The sequence below is a fragment of the Camelus dromedarius genome, unplaced genomic scaffold, assembly GCF_036321535.1.
Source record: "Camelus dromedarius isolate mCamDro1 unplaced genomic scaffold, mCamDro1.pat HAP1_SCAFFOLD_85, whole genome shotgun sequence".
In the NCBI taxonomy this organism is placed as follows: Eukaryota; Metazoa; Chordata; class Mammalia; order Artiodactyla; family Camelidae; genus Camelus; species Camelus dromedarius.
This window is the reverse complement of record NW_026989850.1, coordinates 193,101-217,128: the sequence shown is the minus strand read 5'-3', so window position 1 is coordinate 217,128 and position 24,028 is coordinate 193,101. Positions and strand designations below refer to the sequence as shown.

At 34.4% G+C, this 24,028-nt stretch overlaps 3 pseudogenes; all 3 read left to right on the top strand.

The window, feature by feature from the left end:
* Nucleotides 1–4,890: 4,890 nt before the first annotated feature.
* On the top strand, nt 4,891–5,795 carry LOC135320940 (olfactory receptor 4C11-like; annotated as a pseudogene).
* A 3,127-nt stretch (nt 5,796–8,922) lies between these two features.
* Nucleotides 8,923–9,896, top strand: LOC135320942 (olfactory receptor 4A15-like; annotated as a pseudogene).
* Nucleotides 9,897–18,928: 9,032 nt separating this feature from the next.
* On the top strand, nt 18,929–19,855 carry LOC135320934 (olfactory receptor 4A47-like; annotated as a pseudogene).
* The last annotated feature ends 4,173 nt before the right edge of the window (nt 19,856–24,028 follow it).

Here is a 24,028-nt window from a genome sequence, read left to right as displayed (position 1 = left end):
GAGGAGTATCATTAGCATGAATGGGAGCACTTTTCTTTGCCTGCATTCAGGTTTTTCATTTGCTCTGCCTGCTGGTGGTGGTGTGTGGATGACAGGGCTGTGGTCAGTGGTGAAATCTATCACTTTCCAGAAATGCAGCCATTGTGGTATTAAGAGTTCAAGGGAAGTCATGGCTGGAGGATAATTCTATATACTCCTAAAATTCCAAGTCATTAATTTAACATGACTGGGAAATGAATTATTGTTCATATTTTCCTTCAGACTGTGGTCCTCAGGTTTGTACTTGTGCTCATTAATAAAGAAATATTACTGAGAAAGTAACTGGAAGGCAGTATTCATGGGCAGTCCCATAAATTATGCAGCATCATTAGTTATGATGTAAAACAGCAAACTATCATCCCCTCCAGGAGTGCAGTCCATGTCAGATGGTTCTTCCATGTCAGGAAAAACACCTAAAATTTTAATTAAAATAAAATAACATTTGTCCCTGAATAAAATAGTCTAGTGAATTCTAGGCACTCATGGACTTTTACTTTTCTAATGAATCAGTTCAATACTGGTTTTTTTCTGTGGGGTGTGAATACACATAAAAATAGGTAGGATTCAAGAATGTATAGAGCAGCAAACTCCTTGGCATAGACTCTCTCTGAAAGGCCTCATAGACTAAGTCCAGGTTTTCCATCAATCTTCAATCCCAGTGCTACATTCCATCAGAGAAAACAGGCCTGTCATTCTTTAAAAAAAAAAAATGGAGAGGGTTAAGTTTGTTTAATCTCTAGAAATTGTGCTTTTATTTTTAAAAGTCATGGCATATTAAGATCAGGTACTGAAAGAAGAAAAGAACAAATTGGATTAATGTAAGCATTTTTGTACATGTATGTATAAATTTTGTTATTCTGGAATAAGAACGAATTTCTCCTCTAGTCACCAAACAGCATATATTTGTGTGGATTGATGGTGTATCTCATCCCAGAACTCATCTTTTGCATTTTATAAGTATAAGAGCATTTCACCCCAATTCTGCAGAGACACTATATTCTGACCCAGTTTACACAGTTTTCTATTTCTGAACATGATGGGAAATAAAAGCATCTTCAAATAGAAGCCCAGGAGAAGATAAAAAAAAAAAAGAAAGAAAGAAAGAAAGAAAGAAAGAAAGAAAGAAAGAAAGAAAGAAAGAAAGAAAGAAAGAAAGAAAGAAAGAAAGAAAGAAAGTAAGAAAGAAAGAAAAAAATATCTAATTGGTTGGGGACATAAACATTTTGCAAACACTTGAATAGGTCAGACCACAGATAACTGTGTCTTGGAAAATTGTAATGATGGGAAATTTATAAACCCTGAGGGGAACTGAGAGGTGGTTCTTCAGGATTATGACCTTTCAGGGAAATCTGAACACGACCATTTGGAAGTCAATGAGGAAACTTCTGCTTCTTTATTTATGTTTAGCTTGAGACCATGTTGAAGACAGTGCTTGAGAAGCAGTGGGGAAAATTCTTTATCTCATCAGCCAGAGCTGCCTGTCCTCATTCTTAGAAGTAGACGTGAGACTTGGAGCCATAGTTCTAGCAGATGGGCTTTCCTCCATAGAGAATAGAAGATTGTCATTATCAGAATTTTCAAGGAATGGAGACATGGTGAGATTTATCATTTGCATTTGTGCATATTCCAAGAGGGTTTTAAATTGGGATGTAGTACTAGAAGTATGGGTGTCTTGATGCAGGCTGCCAAGTTTAAGGCAAGCTAGGGTCTATCATGAAACTGTGTACACTGGGCTAGTTATATAACCATTTTTTGGCCTCAGAATCTTCGTTCTTAATGGGAATTATATACTAATAACCTCAAATGATTTAGAAACAAAATAATAATGTGGCTTTGATTGGACAGCATTTGACACATTTTAAATGCTCAATAAATAACAGCCATTTGAATGCAAACTTACTTTGGAGGCCAGGGCTCCTTGTTACTGCAAGTCTAATGGAGTTAGACCTACCTTCAGCTTATCTTCTCCAACTTCAATCCAAATAATTGTGAAATGCAACAAGTGAATATTTTTGTCAGAGCTAGTCAATAGTTTTATTTATTCTTTCGTAGCATACATTTATCATTCATCCTCTAACATTGTCCCTCTTCCTGGTGATTTAGATTAAAAAGTGGGATTATTCTGAGGCTACGTAAATAATACTGATGTAGGAGCACAGTAATGCAAGTGCTGTTTACCACTCACAGTACTATTAATACGTAACGTAGCATTTAATGTTCCTGCAACGAAACACTAAGGAATGGCCTAGGGCATGAAGGGTAAGGATGTTTTACTCAAATCGCAGAGTATAGCCTTCTTATTTTAAATTCATCTACTTAATTTTCTCTAAGTGCATTTAATGTTGCTAAATAAAAATTGGCACTTGCCATCTGCCTTTACGAGTATTGGATTACATTGGCACTTGTCATCTAATTTTGTTTTGATTAAATCACGAGCCACTGCAGCCAATGAACCTCCAACACACCCTGAAAGGAGTTCAGGATGGAGGTCAGGAATGAGGCATTCTGTGTTTAAGGAAAACTGGCTGAATGGGGCTTCAGATAGTTAGATATTTTCAGAAGAAGATTTTATATGTCCAACTTCTTGCCTTTTCTCATATCTAGAAAAGCACTAAAGTCATTACCAGTGACATTTGTTCCTCATGATGAGGAGAAAGCCTCTGCCTAAGTGTGTGCTTGGCAGCATGTGCCCCCTTCACTGAAAAATATGGTACTGAGTATCCCCCTGACTCTTTGAAGCAGTTTCTCAGAGCTTTCTGGGATGCTGTCTCCTGGGCTAGAATCCTCATTTTGCCCCAAATAAAAGAACCCACAATTCTCACATTGTGGGATTTTATTTCAGTCAACAATGTCATAAATAGAACTATATTTCTGCCAGGATTGTTCAAGAGTATTTAATTGGGTGAAGTTCTGAAGTGCTTTAGGGCCATTGATCGTGGATTTGTCTCTCTCTTAAAATGAGCTAAATCACTAAGACAGCAGATGGAAATAAGGCCCAGGCATCCATCAGGAAGGACTCAGCTGGGAACATTGAAAAGTTATTTTTTTCAAAATTCCAGAAATGGAAAGAGTATAAAAGTTGAGACATTTAGGGAAATTGGCTGAGCAATATTGAAGGGAGAGAAAAGGATCTGATATATGAAGAGAACATATTTCTTAGATTAACAGGGAAAAGAATATGCTTAAATAGACAGATAAAGAATAAATCAGTGCTGAAGTAAATACTAACCCTGGACTAAAAATGCAGTAGATTTAAGGAGCTTAACAGGGAGGTTAATTAGAATGGGATAATATCTTAATTTAATATTGTCATAAAATTACAAAACATTATAATGGCAATTCTACTACTAATTTTAAGAGTTTTGAATCTTATATATACTTCAAAATTGAAACAGGAATTTGCATTATTTTCATAATGATACTAGAATAGTATCATTGTCAAAATGAATGGGAAGGAAGCAGTGGGCAATGGGAATAGTGGGGAGGCAAAGTTTCCAAGGTTATAGCCCCAAGACATGGCCCAGGGCCTGTGGTTTGAGGGGCCCTGAGCAACCTCTGTTAGAGCCCCAGCATTTAAAGAACATGGCTGTCAAGAAAGGAAAGACCATGAAATCATCTAGGAAAAATGTGAACAGAACATGGCATCTTGTATAAGAATACATGCAGTTAAAATTGATATCAGAGTGAGTACAGAGGTTAGGGAGGGCTGTACCAATAATTCGGCTATCTGTGGATGGTTTAGTGTAGCTGAAATTTTGTAGTTTGTTAGTTCCACCTATGAAAATTAATTCTACTGGGTAGAATAAAATTATCATTAAACCCCATCTTCTTTTTCTGAACAGTTTAGATGATGGAAGATATAGTGTTGTAGGTTTTAAACCTGATTTTTTATGTTAAAACTTTTTATAATTATATCAATATAGATAATTGAATAGAAAATAAACCCATTGTTCTCTGCCTATTTTTTCTCATTCTTTATGCTTCATTCCTTTTCTCACAAAATTAAATCTGACTTACATTCTTAAAGTATTCTGATCCTAACAAAATCATATATAGCTTCAAATTTGGATTTTATTAGTGGGATTAATCTGGCCAGAGTTTCCTAATTATTCACTGGAACTCTAACCTTTGTGAGATATAACTCTCATGTACCCTAACTGGCAATGACAGTCAAACTATGGCCACTGCAAGTCTAAAATTGGAGAAATAATTTTTTCTTAAAGCATAACCCAAGAAAGATACTGAAGAGGTCAGGAATAATTGTGCAAACTGGTGTCCAAATCAAAAAATAGTCTTGGTCAAGAGAGAATCTCCAGAAGCATTATTTCTAAATTATATATGAGTATTGTTTTTCAGTAATTGAGATGCATACACATTATATGCATGCACATAAGCTAACATATGCATATGCTTAATAAAATATCTTTAGAATCTCTATCATATGAAGAAAGAGCTTCAAGACATTAAAGTGACCTGATCGAGATCATAAAGCAAAGTCACTGGTGCTCAGAACTTGGCAGAGAGAATAATCACTTAAGGGCTTTCCCCCACCAAAAAAAAAAAAAAAAAAAAAAAAGAAACTTAGTCCCCCTAGAAAGACCTTGAATCAATGTCCATGCTTAAAGCATAAACATCAGCATTAAAAAATAAAAAAAGCTTCCCAAGTGAGTATAATGTATGGGCAACTTTGAGAAACACTGAGTTCTAGGTGTTGATGGAATTAGAAACCTGAAAATTGTGATTTTGAGTCCAAATACACTGGTATTGCCAAGTCACCATTTCCCCAATTTTCTTTGCAGATGAACCATTTCTCAGCTGTGTCTGTCCTACATTCACCATAAAAGCAACATTATGAATAGGAGCATTAATGAGTTCATTCTGTATGGGTTAACACAGGATGTTCTAAAGGAGAAAGTAGTACGTGTAATCTTCTTGCTTCTATACCTTGCAACTCTGTTGGCAAACTTCCTTATTGTGATGAACATAAGATGTAGTCAGACACGTGGGAGCCCATGTACTTCTTCCTTTCCTGTTTATCCTTTGCTGATGCCTGTTTGTCAAAAACCACTGCTCCTAGGTTGATTGTAGATTCTGTATGTGAGAAGAAAGTCATCTACAATGAATGCCTGACCCAGATCTTTGCAGGTCACTTCTTTGGGTGCATGGAGATCTTGGTGCTAATTCTCATGTCCTTTGATCATTATGTGGCCATTATTAAGCCCCTGAGATACACAACCATCATGATCCAGCGTGTCTGTGGTGCATTGGTGAATCTGACCTGGGTGGGGTCTTGCATCCATTCTTCAACACAGATCCTCTTGGCTCTGAAATTATCCTTCTGAGGTCCCAATGTTACCAATCACTATTTCTGTGATATGCAGCCTTTACTGGAACTTGCCTGCATGGATATTTATGTCATCAATCCACTCATTGTGTTTAACAGTGGGTCCATATGCATAGTGATTTTCATAATGCTGCATATCTCCTATGTTTTCTTCTTACATTCTCTGAGTACTCAGAGTGCAGAAGGAAGAAGGAAAGCCCTCTCCGCCTGCACCTCCCACATTATTGTTATCATTGTATTCTTTGTACAGTGTATATTCACATACATTCACCCTCTAACTGTATTTCCAGTGGACAAGATGGTGGCTGTGATTCACACGATTGGGACACCTTTGCTCAACCCTCTGATTTATACTCTGAGGAATGCAGAAGTCAAAACTGCCATGAGAAAGTTATGGTGCAACAAACTCTAACTTGAGGTGGTAAAGAGCAGAAGAAACCAATTGCTAATTCTGTCACAGTTTAAATAAAATTGGATTGATAGAAAAGGCAAAATGTTCTCATCTCAGTGTGGACAATATTATCCTCTTCCAATGGGACCTTGTATGGAATAGGCAGACTGAGCACAGAGCAAAGATCTATATTGTTTTAAACCAATGTCTCATAGAGTGACAGACCATTAAGTACAGTCATATTTGTGGAAGCCCAAGCCTGTTCCTCATGTCTGCTGTCTGCATTGATATTTCTGCTCTTTTGAGGCTTGTGAGCCAGATCTTATTGTTTCTCTAGTTTACCTTATTTATTTATATATTGTTCTGGTTTGTATTTTTCTTTTTCATGTTTATTATCCAAATTTAACAATTTATTACTAATTTCTGCCATCCACTTTGTTGGCAAATCAGTTACTGTTGCCTCATGTTACATAAAATTTAAAGAGGAAACTTTTACACTATATATATATAACACATTTGGAGAAAGAAAAGGTTTTTAACAGGAGACATTCACCCATGACTTGAAATTTGATGTTGTTATGAGTTGAATTGTTTCCCTTAAGAAAAAAAAAATGTGTTGGAGTCAATTCACAGTACCTCCAAATGTGACCTTTATTTAGAGATAGGGTCTTGTGGTGTAAGAACCTGGCAGCTTTCTGGAGTGTAATGTAAGCACCTGACATTAAGCTTTTGATTGTCCAGCCATTCATTTCAAAGATACTCATCTTAATAAATACATTGGCATAATTAGATACTGATCCAGGCATTTTGTCCATGAAGTTCCCCTTTTACAAAGCCCTGGGTGACCTATAATTGACCATTTGAGTGACCTTGCTTTCCCCTTCCTATGATTTAGTCCTTCTCTTATGTTTTAAATTAACTAATAGAGAGAGACCCCAAGAAGATGTAGGCATTCCACCCTTGACCTCAGTGAGGGCAGAACCCCAGGTTCTTTTCTCTCTCTCTCTCTGAACCTGTGGCATCCCTGTGTGACTTCAGGCATGCAGTGTACTCTTCATGACCACTGAGGAATAAACCTTGTTTTTCCAAAGTTCCCTGCTGGGTGTCACTTGTCATAAAAAGCACAAGATTCCATCCAGTGACAACATTGGTTCTGGTTGGGAAAACCTCTATGGGGGCTCCCCACAAGTGGTAAGCTCAGATAAGTGTGGCCAGGGATTCCTAGTTAACAGCATTATTCTCCATAGAATGAGACTGACACAAAACAGCTATTCAAAGAGGTAATGAAGTTAATTTTTTTTCCTATCAGGGTGAAAAGATGACATCCTTTTAAGAATGGATACAAAAATTTTAGGAGGTCATTTGCTAGACTTAAAGCAATGCATAAAAAAAGGGGAAAAAAAGCAGACAAAAAACCAGTGTAAGAATGTCTCACAGAATCTCAAGTCAACTGGTCTGGCCATACTGACAGTAAAATGAGAAGGGCTAAACAATTGAATGGTATTTTTCTAATTTGAAGCTTGTAGGAAAAGACCTGACTTGAAATAAATTTCCCTGGGAAATGGCTAGTTGCTATCTTCCTATGTAAACATAGATTTGCTTTCCTTTTTGTAACATTATCCTAACAAGGTAATTGGGGGGAGGGTTGTCTGTGTGTGCTACTTGGAATTTCTTTTAAACAATTCACATTGCAAGTAAAAAATGTCTTCTGAATCATCAGAAAACTCCAAGGAGAAAATGGACAGAGAGCTAAATAAAATCAAACATCTCCTCAAGAAATAATGCAGCCTTTCACCCTCTGCTGTGATATTAGATGAAAGAAGAATCCCAGATATCTATGAATGAGTTAAAAAGTCTCCCTTCAGGTAGTGAACAAGGTTCCACAAGGTAAGACTAAAAGTAAATAGTAGAAACCAGTCTACACAATTGTGTAAATTTATTATGTAAGAAAGTAAATCATTTTGAAATAAATCAAACTTAGATCCCATTTCTAGTTTGACTTAAAAATGGGTGACCTTGGGGAAATTCATGAGATGTTCTGAGCCTTGTTGTCTTCAAATATGAAATGAAGATTACTGTTCTTGTTAATGTAAATGTTAGATGTGATACGTTAAATTGTGAGTGCATGATTGGAAACCATTGTAGGAGATGTGAGCAATTGAGTGATATAATCAGAATAAGATTTAAAGAGAATCATTTGAGCTGTTTCAGGAGAACAAATTGTTGGAAGCCAGAATAAAATTGCAGACTTGACAGGAGGCTTTAGCTGTGGGCCAGGAAGAAGATGGGAGATAGCAAATGATCAAATTTGTGGCATATTTTGAAACTAGAGACAACCAGATCTGTCAAAAGAATGAATGAGTAATATGACCAATAACAAGGTGAATAACACTATGAAATTTATTGACTGAGCAATTATAATGGGCGTGGTACCATTTAATGAGATGGGAAACACCTTATTTATTGTGGAAATTTAAAATATTATTTTATAAATACTAAACTGACATCCAACTGGAGAAGTACAAAATTGAGATGTTCCTCAGAGAAGTGCTAAAATTGAGGTAGAGATAGGGGCTGGAGATACAAAACTGGAGGAAAGACCCTCAGAAAGATGTCTCAGTTCTGAGACTGTTCAGGGCAGTGACCTTCTATTCACAGTTTGATCTACTCACACTAAGTACATAAATTAGCTTAAATGGGACTCGATATTACACCTTTGTGACTTTATAAATGGTGTACCTTTTCTTGGAATTCCCATCCCATCTTTTCTTGTTCTTTTCTTTTTCTTTAGAACTGAGCTAAGCATTGCTTTTTCCAGGAAGTCTTCTCTGATTCCAGTTTGACTGACACATTCCTACGCCATGAACCTTAGCTTGTGTGAATATAGTTATAATGCTAATTATTACATGAGTCTGGGCTGTTCTGATACCTAGTCTTTAATATATCCCTGAAGTCAGGAAACTATGCCTTATTCAGTTTGGTATTCACAATATCTTTGACACATTGGACTCAAATATATACTCCATACAATTTATTTTAATTGAATGGATAAATTAAAGGTTAAATTTGTAATGCATTTGAGTGTTTTCCCTATTGTTTTGTAGGTAAATCACTTCAAATATGTGAAGTCAGCTCCTGTACAGACTAGATGAAATCAAGGAACAATGTAACTGAGTTTGTCCACTTGGGACTCACTCAGAGCCTCCAGGGTCAGAAAATATTATTTGTTGTGCTCTTGTTCATCTACATGGTGACAATGGTGGGCAACCTACTCATTGCTATAACTGTGGTGGTCAGTCCAATCCTGAATTCCCCTAGGTACTTCTTTCTTGGCTATTTATCATTTATGGATGCTGTTTATTCTACTACAGTCACCCCAAATATGATTATAGACTTACTCAGTGAGAAGAAAACCATTTCATTCCAAGGCTGCATGACTCAGTTTTTTATAGGGCACTTATTTGGTGGTGCTGAGATTTTGCTCCTGGTGATCATGGCTTATGACCGCTACGTGGCCATCTGCAAACCTTTGCATTATTTAACAATCATGAATAAGCAAGTGTGTGCTCTGCTGCTGCTGTTGACCTGGGTTGGTGGGTTTTTACATGCTGTAGGTCAACTTCTCTTTGTATACAACCTTCCCTTCTGTGGCCCCAGTATCATTGACCACTTCCTCTGTGACATGTGCCTTTTTTTAAAACTTGCCTGCACTGGACCTACATTATTGGCCTCACTGTGGTTGCCAGTGATGGGGCAATGTGTATGGTCATCTTTATGCTCTTACTCATCTCCTATGGGGTCATCCTGCACTCCCTGAAGACTCTGAGTCTGGAAGGGAGGTGCAAAGCCTTATCTACCTGTGGCTCCCACATTACTGTGGTGGTCCACTTTGTCCCCTGTATTTTTATGTATGTGAGACCTCCTTCTACCTTACCCATTGATAAATCCTTGAATTTTTTTTGCACCATAATCACTCCTATGTTGAACCCTCTAATCTATACTCTGAGAAATGGAGAGATGCAAAATGCAATGAAAAAGCTCTGGACCAGAAAAAGAAAAGAAGGCAAAATAGATCACCTATTTTCAATGAAGAATTGCTCTTTCCAGGTAAGCCATGTGTGATTCTTTAATTGCAGTAAATTTCTCCTCAGATTTGATAACTTGGGCATGATGAAACCATTTATTATGTGAATACTTCCAATGATCAAAATATACTTTTAAGATTTTCATAATTTGCTAGTTCAAAGTATGCATTTTGTTTTTAAATATATTTTTAGGATTTTCACAATCCTTAGGAAAATGTATTTAGTTTTAGATTTTCACAATTTCTTAGGAAAATATATTTAGCTTTGGGGTATATAATGATTATTGAGATTATAGATTTATGTTCTATATGATGAATTGAGCTACTTTAAGACTGTAAATTTATTTTAGTTAGTGGAAGATATTCTCATGTTTCTTTTCTAAATAATATAATCTTTCAGAATTATGGGACTTGATACAGATTTCAGAAAAATTAAATAAAAATAAGACATAAAAACTTGGTTTATTCTTCCTGTAGATAGCCCATATTAATATTTGAAGTATGTATCTTAATTTTTGTAGCTGCAAGATACTTTACATAGATTATTTTATTCTTAATGTTTATGTTAATGTTGAAGGATAATGATGTTTCAGAGTTGTAATATTAATCATAAGGAAACTAGGTATATAAAAACTATCTGAATGAACAAAATATATATACAGAAAAATAACCAAATCATACTTATTTTTCCAATTGGGCAATCACATTATCTTCTCAAGTGAAGCAGATTTGTATGGAGTTATATTTCATAAAGATGATCCATTAATCTTCCCAGATACTTTAGGATGTCTGTTTACACCTTTGCTCTTTTTCAATAGTCCTATTGCTTTTTTGTTTAAAGTGTTTCATAGCCTTCTGTAAATACACAGGCTCTGCCTTTCATGTATGAATGTAGCATAATCCATAATCCATAAACTAAAAAACTTGACACATGATATCTTGATCATCATTGTTAAGAAAGATGCTGACAATATATGCCATTCTTATCTCTCTTGTTAATGAAAGGTAGTTTACTTGGTAGTAAAGAGTTCAGAATATATTGTTTTACGTAAAAGACATCATTCATAACATTCTCTCTCTTTCTGAATCAGACTTGAAACAAAATATTATCATTATCAAATACCAGAAGTATGTGGTCAAAGAACTTACTATTCTGCCTCCCTTACTTAGCCTGGATTCATCAAGAGCTAAGGCTTTGGAGCAATCATTTCTTTTCACTGGTGAATCACACTGTATGAGAAACTTTATGTCCTGCTTTTTATATTACATGAAGATTTAATATACCAAATTCTTATAAAAAAATAGCAATATTGACCAAATAATATCAAATATTTGAGTTGATCAGAATTTATATAATTCATTCCTCTACTTCTGGTTGTTGCTGTAAACTGAAAGTTTGCATCACCCTTCAAATTCCTAAGTTAAATCCTTTATAATGTGGTGGTATTTGGAGGTGGTCCCTTTGAGCTATGATTAATTTAGGAAGATGGATCCCACATGAGAGGGATTCATGCCCTTATAAAAGATATCCCAGCATCTCTTGACACATCTGCCGTATGAGGGCACAGCAGATGGTGTCTGAGTACTAGGAAGTGGATCCTCACCATAAGTGGAATCTGCTGGCATCTTAATGTCTGACTTCTGAGGCTCTAGAATTGTGAAAGATTATTGTTTACTGTTTAAGCCACCATGTCCATGGTGTTCTGTAATAGGAGCCCAAATGGCCAAGACAGAAATGTAGTTAATTTTTAAATTTGCATAGTTATTTCAAGTTATGAGATAAGAATCTTTGTTAATTTTCTTTGTTCATTGGTGTATAAGATCTCTGAAGTCAGGAAAATTACTTAATTGTATTTGTGTTCTCAGTTCCTTGCACAATGTATGAGACATAGAATTCACCCCTCAACTTTGTCAATTATATGTGTCCTTGAGTTCTTGAATTATTGGGATGAGAATTTTTACTGATAAATTTTGATTAACTATACATATATTTGCTACAAATTTATATTTATATTGTTATGTTTTTATGTTATAATTATGAGTGTTTTTATATAAAGATGTTATATTTTAATATTTTTTACTTTTCAATTTTGTCTATCACATCAGTTTTGGAAAATTCCATTTCCTTCCAGTGATTTTATAAATTTTAATCTTTTTAAAAAAACATTTTAAATGCAATTTTTAACACATTTTAGATTTTTTTTGATGTGAAAAAATAGCTAAGCCTCTTTTCCCTAAACAAGTAAAATAATCTGCAAATACAATTATTAATTTTAGTAATACTATGGAAATTTTAATTTAATATGTCAGGTTTTACACCATCTAGAGGATCCAGTTTCTGGCTGTTTCTCCTCCTCATGCCCCTCCTTTCTTTTCTTCTCTGCTTTTTTCTTTGTTATATTCCTCCACCAGTAACATATTACAGTGATTAAGGAATTTTAATGTGTATTTATACCTAGTAGGGGTTTGTTCACGTACTCATTTTTTCTAAAGCTTCTTACAATTCCTAAATATTTGTTTTTCCTGATAAACTTTAAGATAATTTTGCCAAGTTTGAAAATTTCCCATAAAATATATATTTAGAATGTCATTAATCTAAATATTTATTTTGAGGAAAATGCCATGTTTAATATCTTGTTTTCCCATCCAGAAAAAGACATGTATTATGAAGGATTGATTGATGTCTCAATAAAAATAATCTCTCTGGAGTATACATAAATCCTGCTTTTTGGTTTTCTTTTAAACATTCTTATTTACATTTGATTCACATTTTCAGTGAACTTGTCCTAAAGGGCTTACTATCTTGCTGGCATGAAACACAGTACAATTCCCAAAGCCACAGGGTGTATGTCTTATCCAAATATTCATAGGCCTGTATCCAACAATACATAAGTATGTATTTCACCATGCATTTAGATCTGTATCCAACCTCATGGGTCTGCATCTGACAAAGTATGGATCAGTGTTTGACTACTGATGTGAATGGATTTGCATATGTACACCCACACAACAGGTGACAGGTAACACCAGAGTGCACTTCCTGGTAGACAGCTCCTGTGGAGGAAAACTCAACAGCTCCTCCCCTAGAAGAAGCACTCTAGCCCCACCTGCTTTACACCATACCTCAGAAAAGCATCTGGGGGCTTCTACCCCCAAAATTGGGGAACAGATGTGGCCCCCCAACAGGTCTGTGACAACCACAGAGCAAAGAGGAAGCCTGCTTAACATCTAGTGCAGACTCTGGTCACCATGACACCAACTACACTCCCTATCATGGGGATAATAGCACACACAAAGAAAAGATGTAGCAGGCATCCATACTAAAAACAGCCCTTGCAATAAAAATATTAGGTGTACACATGCAACACGGGGATGCTCCCACATAAAAATAGCCCTTCAAGATCACAGTAGATAACTCTTACTCCTAAATTCACAGAGTCAGAGAAATGTAAGTAAAATGAAGAAACAGAGGAACTGCTCCAAATTAAAAGAACAAGAGAAGTCCCTGAAAGAACAAACAACATAATAGACCTTGACAGTCTACTAGATGCTGAATTCAAAAAAGAGTTGATAAAAGCACCAAAGGAAATGAGAGAGCCTATGAACAGAAATGCAGAATATTGCAAAAAGGAAATAGGAACTATAAGGAGGAGCCAATTAAATACAGAAAACTCAATTGCTGGAATAAAAGCCAAGTTAAAGGCAATCAGTAGCAGACTAAATAATGCAGAAGGATGAATAAGTGATTTAGAAGACAGGATAATGGAAATCACCCAATCAGAACAGCAGAGAGAAAATCAAATGAAAACTAATGAAAGCAATATAAGAGATCTATGGGATAATATAAAGCTTGCCAATCTATGCATCATAGGGGTCCTAGAAGGAGAAGTAAGAGAAAAGGTGGTCAAAATGTATTTAGAGAAATTATGACTGAAAACTTCCCAAACCTACAGAAGGAAACAGATATCCAAGTACAGGGAACATATAGGGTTCCAAATAAGACAAACCCAAACAGACCTACATCAAAATGTATTATAGTTAAAATAAAAATTAAAGATAAAGAGAAGATTCTAAAGGCAGCAAGAGAAAAACAAAGAGTTGGTTACAAGGGAACTCCAGTAAGACTATTGGCAGATTTCTTTATGAAAAAGTTGCAGACCAGAAGGAAACAAGATATACTCAAAAACCTGAAAGGGATTCTATGTCTATGAGTCTTTTTCTGTTTTGTATTTATGCTTTTTTGTTTTGTTTTGTTTTTGTTTTTTAGATTCCACATACGAGCTATCTCATATGATATTTTTCTTTCTATTTCTGGCTTACTTCACTTAGAATAACATTCTCCAGGAGCATCCATGTTGCTGCAAATGGCGTTATGTTGTCGGTTTTTATGGCTGAGTAGTATTCCATTGTATAAATATACCACATCTTCTTTACCCAGTCATCTGTTGATGGGCATTTAGGCTGTTTCCATGTCTTGGCTATGGTAAATAGTGCTGCTATGAACATTGGGGTGTAGGTGTCATCCTGAAGTAGGGTTCCTTCTGGATATAAGCCCAGGAGCGGGATTCCTGGATCATATGGTAAGTCTATTCCTAGTCTTTTGAGGAATCTCCACACTGAAAAACTGCAACCTAGGATATTTTACCCAGCAAGATTATCATTTAGAATAGATGGAGAAATAAAGAATTTCTCAGACAAGTAGAAACTAAAAGAATACAGCAATACTAAACCTATCCTAAAATACATATTGAAAGCTCTCTAAATAAAAAAAAGCAAAAATCTACAGAAAACACAAATGGAAATGCAATGATAGCTACAATGCAAATGAATAAACACAAAGATGTAAAACAGCACATCAAAATCATAAAATATGGGGGATGTGAGTAAGAAAATGTGGATTTTTTTTTAGAAAGTGTTTGAACTTATATGACGACCAGTCTAAAGCAAGTAGATACAGTAATGAGTTAAAATACTTGAATAAGTATATCTTTGAGGAAAAAATGATAATTGTATATTTCACTCCTTTCCACATAAAAGTAAACTATGCCTGACCTTCTTTTGATAGTAAATTTCGTATGGCAACATAAAGACATGCAATTTGCAATTAAGTTTTGAAAGGATTATGAGCAATTCTAGATGTTAACACAGATTGTAATGTTACAATTAAAATAATGTGGTACTGATTCAAAAATAGCTACAATATAAATGATTAAAAGAACTTATAAAATAACCTGGTTTCACACATACATTTAAAATAAGGATATTTCTATTAGGATACTTTTGGTTCTAAATAATAGAAAAATCAATCGAAATTGTTTTGAGATTTAAGGATATTTATTGATTGACTAGCATAACTGCAAACTTCAAAATTATGGAAGCTTCAGAGTTGGTTGATGGCCTGAAGTATAAGATGACTAAAGTTTACTAAGCACATACTTTATGTTAAACATCTAGGAGTGTATTCTAAAGTTTTGGGGCACAGTCTCCCAGGTGGCACCAAATCTCAGCCTTCAGTAATCCATGCCAATATTCCATTCAGTTAATGCTTCCAGGTGATGAGTAATATGGTCACAGCTGTGAATTCTATGTTGGTGAGTGATTTGTTTTACTTTATTTAGTACAAAATGTGTGTCCTGGTTAGAGATAATAATCAGTGGAGTACCAGGGCAATGAATCACAGATTATGCTCCATGAATAATAAAGCAAGCTGAAGTACTGGAGATAGAAGGGATACACACACACACACACACAAACACACACACACACACACACACACACACACACACATACACATTCAAAATATATGATGATAAGAATCTGTCTCTTCCAGGTTGAGGAGTTTTAATGGAGTAAGGTTTTTGACTGATTGCCCTAGAGTATTTTGCCCTATGGGGGAGTCAGTGATGCAATTTATTAATGGAATTTTGGACGTTCAGCCGTGACAGTAGCCAGACCATGACTGGTGACATGTAGATCCTGTTGCTCACTCAGCCTGTGTAGATCACTCATCTCTGTTATGGTGACCACCAAAGTGGCTGAAGAGGCTGACTGATGTCCACAAGACAGGTCACATTGTCAACCAGATTTCTGAGATTTTCTCTGATAGAAACTTTATATGATGAACAGACCTTTTTGCATTTGGTCAGTTCCTAGTGATCCATCCACATACCACCCCTCCAGATTGCTTTGCCATCCATCCTTCCTGTTAAATATTTACATTATTCTAGACATGGACCCTGTTGATGGGAGGCAATATTACTTAATTTATTTTTACTGTCTGTAACAGTGGTAGCCATTTCCTATCTTTTGAATCTCAGCTTGAACATCACCTTTCAGGAAGGGACTTCTATGATTACATTATCCGTAGTAGAATTCCCCCCCTTATTTCAGCTACAGTACCTTATTTCTTGCCTTAGAAGTAGTGCATAAGACTACAACTGCTTTATTAAATTGCCTCCTTCTTTATTGGCTAACTCTGTTACAAGAATATAAGATCCATGAGGGAAGAATCTTTTATATGAAACTTTTTCCATTTCATTCATTGTTTTGTCCTCACTCACGGCACAGTTTTGTACTGACATTGGTACCCTAAATATTAAAAAAAGATACAATTAATAATTGGATAAATAATTAGTTATTGTACTTGAATTGATAAATTTTTATTCTGCCAAATGTCAAGGCAGAATAAATTGAGTACTAAATAAAAAAGAAAGAAAAGCTTGTTGTGGCAAGTGGGAATATACATGATAAATTAATATTCACTGAAGCAAAATGATTGGACTGATATTTATTCTTGTCTAGCAATAGTCAGAAAATGACTATAAAGCTGTTTTTTTTCCCTCCAGGTTACATCTTTTTTACCTTAATTCTGCGATGTGGTTTACTAGGATCTTTATATAACAGATGTAATTTTAAAGTTTAATAGAAAGTCCCAGTGAATTTAATTAAGCAAGAATCAATCTTGGACACATTCTGATCTAAGACTTAATGATGGATATAACTAACAGAGATAAAATGTCCATTGTTCTTTACCTCTTTTGGGAAGATAGATTATACCCTTTTAAGAACTGATATAAAAATTTTAGGAGGTTCTTTGTTAGACTTAAAACAATGCATTAAAAGGCAACAACAATAGCAACACAAGGAAGTCTCTCAAAATCTCCAGTCAAGTAGTCTGGCTGTACCAACATGGGAGAGTGAGAAGGGCTAAACAATTGAATGTTATTTTTCTATCTTGGAGTTAATGGGAAAAGAGGTAACTGAAGACAACTTTCCCTGGAAAATGGCACTTGCTATCTTTATATATAAACACAGGATTCACTTGTCTATTTGATAAATTATTCTAACGTGGTAAACTGTTGTCTTTGTGTGCTCTGTGGAATTTTTTTTAAAACACTCTATAGTGCAAATAAAAACATTCTTATGAATAACCAGAAGAATCCATGGAGGAAATGAACAGACAGCTGAATGAAATCAAACCTATCCTCAAGTAATAGTACAGCCTTTCACACCTCCTTTGTCATATTGGATGAAAGAAGAATTCCAGGATTTATAAGTGATTTAAAAAGTCTTCCTTCAGATTGTAAACAAGCTTCCACAAGTAAGACTAACGGTAAATAGTGGGAAACAGGAGTCACAATTGTGTGACTTTCTTTAGTATGTAAGACATAAATCATTTTGCAATAAATCAAATGTAGGTACTAATTCTAGTTTTATCACTTAAAAATGTGTGCATTTGGAAAAATTAATGAGATAGTATGACCCTCATTATATCAACTGTAAAATGGTGATTACAGTACTTGTTCCTGTAAATACTAATTGTGATGCATTAAATTGTGAGAGCGTGATTGGGATCAACTGTGAGAGTTTTGAGCAGTTGATTGATATAATCAGAACAAGATTTGAAGAGTATAATTTGAGCTGATTCAGGAGAAAAAACTGTTGGAGGACAGAATTGAAGTGGACAGACATGACAGGAGGCTACTGCAGTGGACCAAGAAGGAAATGAGGGGTAAGGAATGGACAAATTTATGATATAGTTTGAAAATAGAGATCACATAATTTGATAAAGTTATCAATGAATAATATGAGAGCAAAAAGAGAGTGAAGAATCCTTTAAGATTTTTGTCTGAGCAAATACATTGAAGGTGGTGTCATTTAATGAAATGTGAAACAACTTTTTAATTGTGGAAAATTTAAAATTTATGTTGTATTTAGTAAGTTGATATCCAACTTTAAATGTCAAAATAGAGGTGTTTCTTATAGAAATGTTAAAACTTGGGTAGAGAGAGGGACTAGAGACACAAATTTGACTGCTTTAACATTTTTTTTTGTTCAAGAAAGGGAGAAATATCCAACCAAAGACCCCAAGAAAGAAGTCTCAGTGAGTTCTGAGAGAATCCAGGACAGTGACCTTCTACTGATACTTTGATCTACTCACATTGAATATATAAATTAGTTTAAATGGGTCTCAATATTATATCTTTGTGATTATTCTTTGTTGTTATTGGGGGTGGTAATTAGGTCTATTTATTTTTTTTAATTTATTTTTAAAGGTGGAACTGGGTATTAAACCCAGGACCTTATGCATTCTAAATCATGTGCTCTACCACTTCAGTTATACCCAACCCCATATCTTTACAATTATAAATGTTGTACTTTTTCATGCAATTACTTTCCCATCTTTTGTCATTCTTTTACTTTTCCTTTAAAACTCAATTGAAGTATTACTTCCTCTAGGAAGACTTCTTTGATTCCAGTTTGACTGATATATTCCTACACTGTGACTCTTAGCTGTGTGTGAGTATCCTTATAATGACACTTATTACATGGGTCTGGAATTTTCTGATCTCTCATTATTTGTCATACCACTGAGTGTAGGGACCTACTACTATTCAACTTGGTAATCATAATGTGAGTGATGCATTGGACCCAAATACATTCTCTACACGCATACTTTTAATTGAATGGATAAATAAAAGACAAAGTTTAAAAAGCATTTAATAAATTTCCCCCTTGTTTTATAGGTAAACTGCTTCTAATATGTGAACTCAGCTCCTGTACAGACTACATGCAACCTAGGAGCAATGTAACTTATTTCATCCTCTTGGGCCTCACACAGGATCCAAAGGAGCAGAAAGTCCTTTTTGTTATGTTTTTGCTCTTCTACATTTTGACCATGGGGGGCAACCTTCTAACTGTTGTGGCTATAACTATCAATAAGACCTTGAACTCACCAATGTACTTTTTTCTTGCTAGCTTATCATTTATGGACATGGCTTATTCCTCTTCTGTTTCCCCAAGATTGCTTTCAGACTTGGTCTTTGAGGAAAATACCATATCCTTTGAATCTTGCATGGCTTTTCTGTTTATAGAGCATATTTTTGGTGGATCAGAGGTCTTCCATCTCTTGGTGATGGCCTATGTCCACTATGTGGTCATCTGTAAGCCCCTGCATTATTTGGTTATCATGAGGCAAAGGGTGTGTGTTGTGCTGCTGCTGGTGTCCTGGGTTGGAGGATTTCTGCACTCGGTCATTCAACTTGGCACTATTTATGGGCTCCCATTCTATGGCCCAATGTCGTTGATCACTTTTCATGTGATATGTACCCCTTATTGAAACTGGTCAGCAGTGACACCTATGTCATTGGCATCTTAGTGGTGGCCAATGGAGGACTGATCTGCACTACTGTGTTTCTGCTCTTACTCATCTCCTATGGAGTCATCTTGCACTCTCTAAAGAACCTGAGTCAGGACGGGAGACGGAAAGCCCTCTAGACCTGTGGTTCCCACATCACTGTAATTGTCTTTTACTTTGTTCCATGTATTTTCATATATGTAAGACCTGCTAAGACCTTCCCCCTTGACAAATCATTGACTGTTTTATACAATCATAACCCCCATGCTGAATCCATTAATCTACAGTCTAAGAAATTCTGAGATGACTAATGCTATGAAGAAACTCTGGAGAAAAAAAAGCAGATATAGTATTAAGTAAGTTCTTTGTCAATCATGATGAAACTCATTTAACCTTAGGACCAATCTTCCTGAATGTAAAAGTCTTCATAAATCTGGTGGAAATTTCCTTTTCTCTAAAGGAATTGCAAAAATTATATTAAAACATGAACTGTGTGTTCATGCGATCAATGACAATTTTCCTGCTAGAATATAAACTGTATAATGTCTGGTTTATCACAAAACCTAGAAAGGTGGGGTGCATTTACAATAGGGAATCTATAATCAATATGTAATTAATTAATTAATGGAATGTTTATAGTTACATTAATTTTAAATTAATTCCTTATTTACTTTGTAACTTTTTCACAGTTAGTTTTATTTTACATCAGAGTCTTACCTTTTATCTTCATTTTTTATTGTTCTATTTAAAATACTTCATGCTATATAGACTATTTGTTCAATTTCATTTGCTTTACATTTGAAATTTTTAGTATAGTATTTTAATTTTTCAAATAAACTTGGAAGTATGATGGATAATAATAAATATTAGAAGTAGAACCCATGCAAACTGAAATACTGTAGAACAGAACTCTTCTCCATCCCGTGGCGTTGTCTCCTAGTTCTCCCAGTTGCAGTCACTACTCTGTTCTAGAGAGTTTTCAAGTAGTAATCTTACAAATATAAGCATACTTTCTTACATGAGCGTGTTTATGTCCTTGTGTATAAATTTTGCATTTTACTACTACTGCTCCTGAAGATCTTTGTGACTGGTCTTATATAGATCTAACTCATACTATTTAACTTCCGTCATACTATTTAACTTCCTTATAAAGATACACTCAAATTTAAATGCCCAGTCCTCTTCAGGTTTTTCCCATCTTTTTCTAGGATAAATAATTGTACAATGCAGTGTTTTTGAAATTTTTGAAGTATGAGTCCTGGAAGGGAAATTTTTGAGTCAACTGGTTTATGTATTTATAATGTTGGTGTTCATAGTTATTGTCAAAATACCATCCACAATCCTGTGCTAAACTCACTATTCCTTTCATTCTGGAAATTCCACATTTGATGAGATTCTCAGAAACCAGTGCTTGGTAAACTTTGTGGTATTTGACAATCTCATTAAAGAAACTGTATTTCACTTGTATACTTTAATTATAAATAAATAAATATAATTAGAATTTGGACATACATTGATGTGTTTAAGGTGATATGTATTTCTTTTTCATCAATTACTTATTAATGAATTTCATTTGTTTTATTAGATTGCTAATATTTCCCATACTGATTTTATGATTTAATTAAACACTAAGGAATTTATCCCATTTACTATATATGTGGAGTTATTGTTTTTCCAGCTTGTGATTAGTTTTTGATATATTTATACTGTGCAGAATGTTTTTGAACAAGTAGAAATAATTTTGCATTTACATAATTAAATCTTTCAATATTTTCTTTGGATTTTGTCTTGCTTAGAAAGAATTTTCCTATTTCAATGACTATACTATTTTCCATAGTTGTTGCATTAATTTATATTCCAACCAAGAGTGTACAAGGGTCCAAAGTTTCTAAATCTTTACCAACATTGCTTTTTTATAAGGATATTACTTTCACTCACTAGGGCTCTGCTCCCATTATCTAATCATTTCCCAAAGGCTCCATTTGAAATATCACCACTAACATACTTCAGCGGTCAAGGAATTTTAATGTGCATTTATACCTATTAAGGATATTACTCCCCTAAATACTTCTTCAGAAGGTTCTTACCATTTCTAAATTTTTGCATTTTATGATAAATTTTTCGGTTATTTTTCAAAGTTTGAAAACTTCCCATAAAATATATTTAGAATGTCATAACTCTACATTTTTGTTTAGAGGAAAATGATATTTTAATATCTCATTTTCATTCTGCATTCAGACATATATTGTGAAGAATTGATTGATGTTTCAAAAAATTTGTAATCATTTCCATAGAGCGTAAGTAAAATTTGCCTTTTTTTTAATTTAAACAGAGGACCCTCTGATGTAGATTTGGTTAACATTTTTAGTGATTTCAAGAAAAGTTTAGTGTCTTTTGCTGACATTCTGAGTTATAGCATAGTCCCAAAAGTCACAGATAATATGTCTTTATTTGAACACTCATAGAAACTGACACATTGTAACTAATGGTACTTCAAATAAAAAATAAAATAAACAAATGTAAAAATAGATAATGTGAACAGACCAACCAGTAGAAGTGATATAGAATTAAAAATAAAAAAGTTCCCTGCAAATAAAAGTCCAGGACCAGATGGCTTCACTGAGGAAATCTACCAAGCATAGGAAGAGGGACTTATACTGAACCTTTCCAAACTCTTCCAAAGGGCTGAAAAGCAGGGGACACACCCAAAGCCAATCTATGACACCATCATCACTCTGATATCAAAGCCAGACAAAGACACTGCCAATAATGAAAATTACAGGCCACTCTCTTTGATAAATATAGATGCAAAAATTCTCATCTAAATATTAGCAAACAGAATCCAACAACACATAAAAAAAATTGCACACTATGATCAAATTAGATTCATCCCAGGGACACAAGATGGCTCAACATATGCAAATCAATCAGTGTGGAAGACCACATAGACAGGTGAATGGACAAAAATAAATAATTTTCTCAATAGTTGCAGAAAAATGCTTTTGATATATTCAGTACTCATTTATGATAAAAATAATCCTGCTAAAGTGGCAGAGAGGGAACACATTTCAATATAATAAAAACTGTTCATGACAAACCCACAGCCAGCATAATACTCATTGGTAAAAATTTGAAAGCCTTCCCACTAATATCTGGAACAAGACAAGGATGCCCACTCTCACCACTTCTATTCAGCATAGTATAAGTTGTCCTAGCTATAGCAACCAAAATAGAAAAAAAAAATGAATTTTAGGATGGATTTTTCTTTTTCTGCAAAGAAATTTTTCGGTATTTTGATAAAGGTTGCACTGAATCTGTAAATCAATTTAGGTAGCATTGACATCTTAACAATATTAAAATTCTAGCCCATAAATGTCTTTCTATTTACATGTGTCTTCTTTATTGTCTTTCAGCAACATTTTGCATCTTTCAGTGTTCAAGACTTTCATCGCCTTGCTTACATTTACTCAGGAATTTTATTCTTATTAATACTGTTGCAAATGGAATTGTTTTTTTAATTTTCTCTTCATGTTGTTTCTTGATAATATAAAAATTCAACATCATTTCATGATAAAAAGTCTCATTAAATTGGGTATAGAAGGAAAGTACCTCAACACAACTAGTGTCATACATGACAGAACCACACCACACATCACACTCAACATTCAAGTTTGAAAGTGTCTACATTAAGATCAGGAGCAAGACAAGACTCTCATTGCTCCTTTGCAACATAGTATTGCAATAAAAATTCCTATTAAAATTTTAGTGTTTTCTATGTGTAGAGCCGGTCATCTCTGAAATGAGATAATTTTGTTTAATCTTTATTTAATATTACTGTCTGTAAGAGTGCTTCCACTGGTAGTCACTTCCTGTTCTTTTCATCTCAGCTTAAACATCACTTTTTAAGAAAGGTATTTTCTGATTACATTTGCCACAGTAAGTTTCTTCCTTTTTTCTCTATAACAATGCTTAATTTAAAACAAACAAACCAAAAAAAAAAAAAAAAAAAAAAAACGCTTAATTTGCTGTCTTATAAGAATGGCATTGGACTACAAATATATTATTAAATTTTCTCTTTCATTATTGTCTGGCTACAGAATAAGAATATAAAATCCAGGTAGATAGGAACTTTTATATAAGTTTATTTTCCTGTGTTATTAATTTTGTGTTCTCACCCATAGCACAGCTTGTGTATGAAAATAAGTACCCTAAATATTTTATTTAAAAAATTGTATAAATAATTAGTAACTATATCTGATTTGATGATTAAAGTTTTTATACATTTAACCAAACAATAAGGCAGAATAGATCGAGTACTAAATAAAAAGAAAGAAAAACTTGCTGTGGCTATTGTGAAAATATATGATAAATTAATCTTCATTGAATCAAAATGATTGGGCTGATATTTTGTTTTTACTTGCATTAGTCTCAACATGATTCTCTAGTGGATTATTTTCTTCATTTTCCATCTTTTTGATCCTAATTGTGTGATGTGGTTTAGCAGTATCTTTACACACAGATGTACTTTTGAAA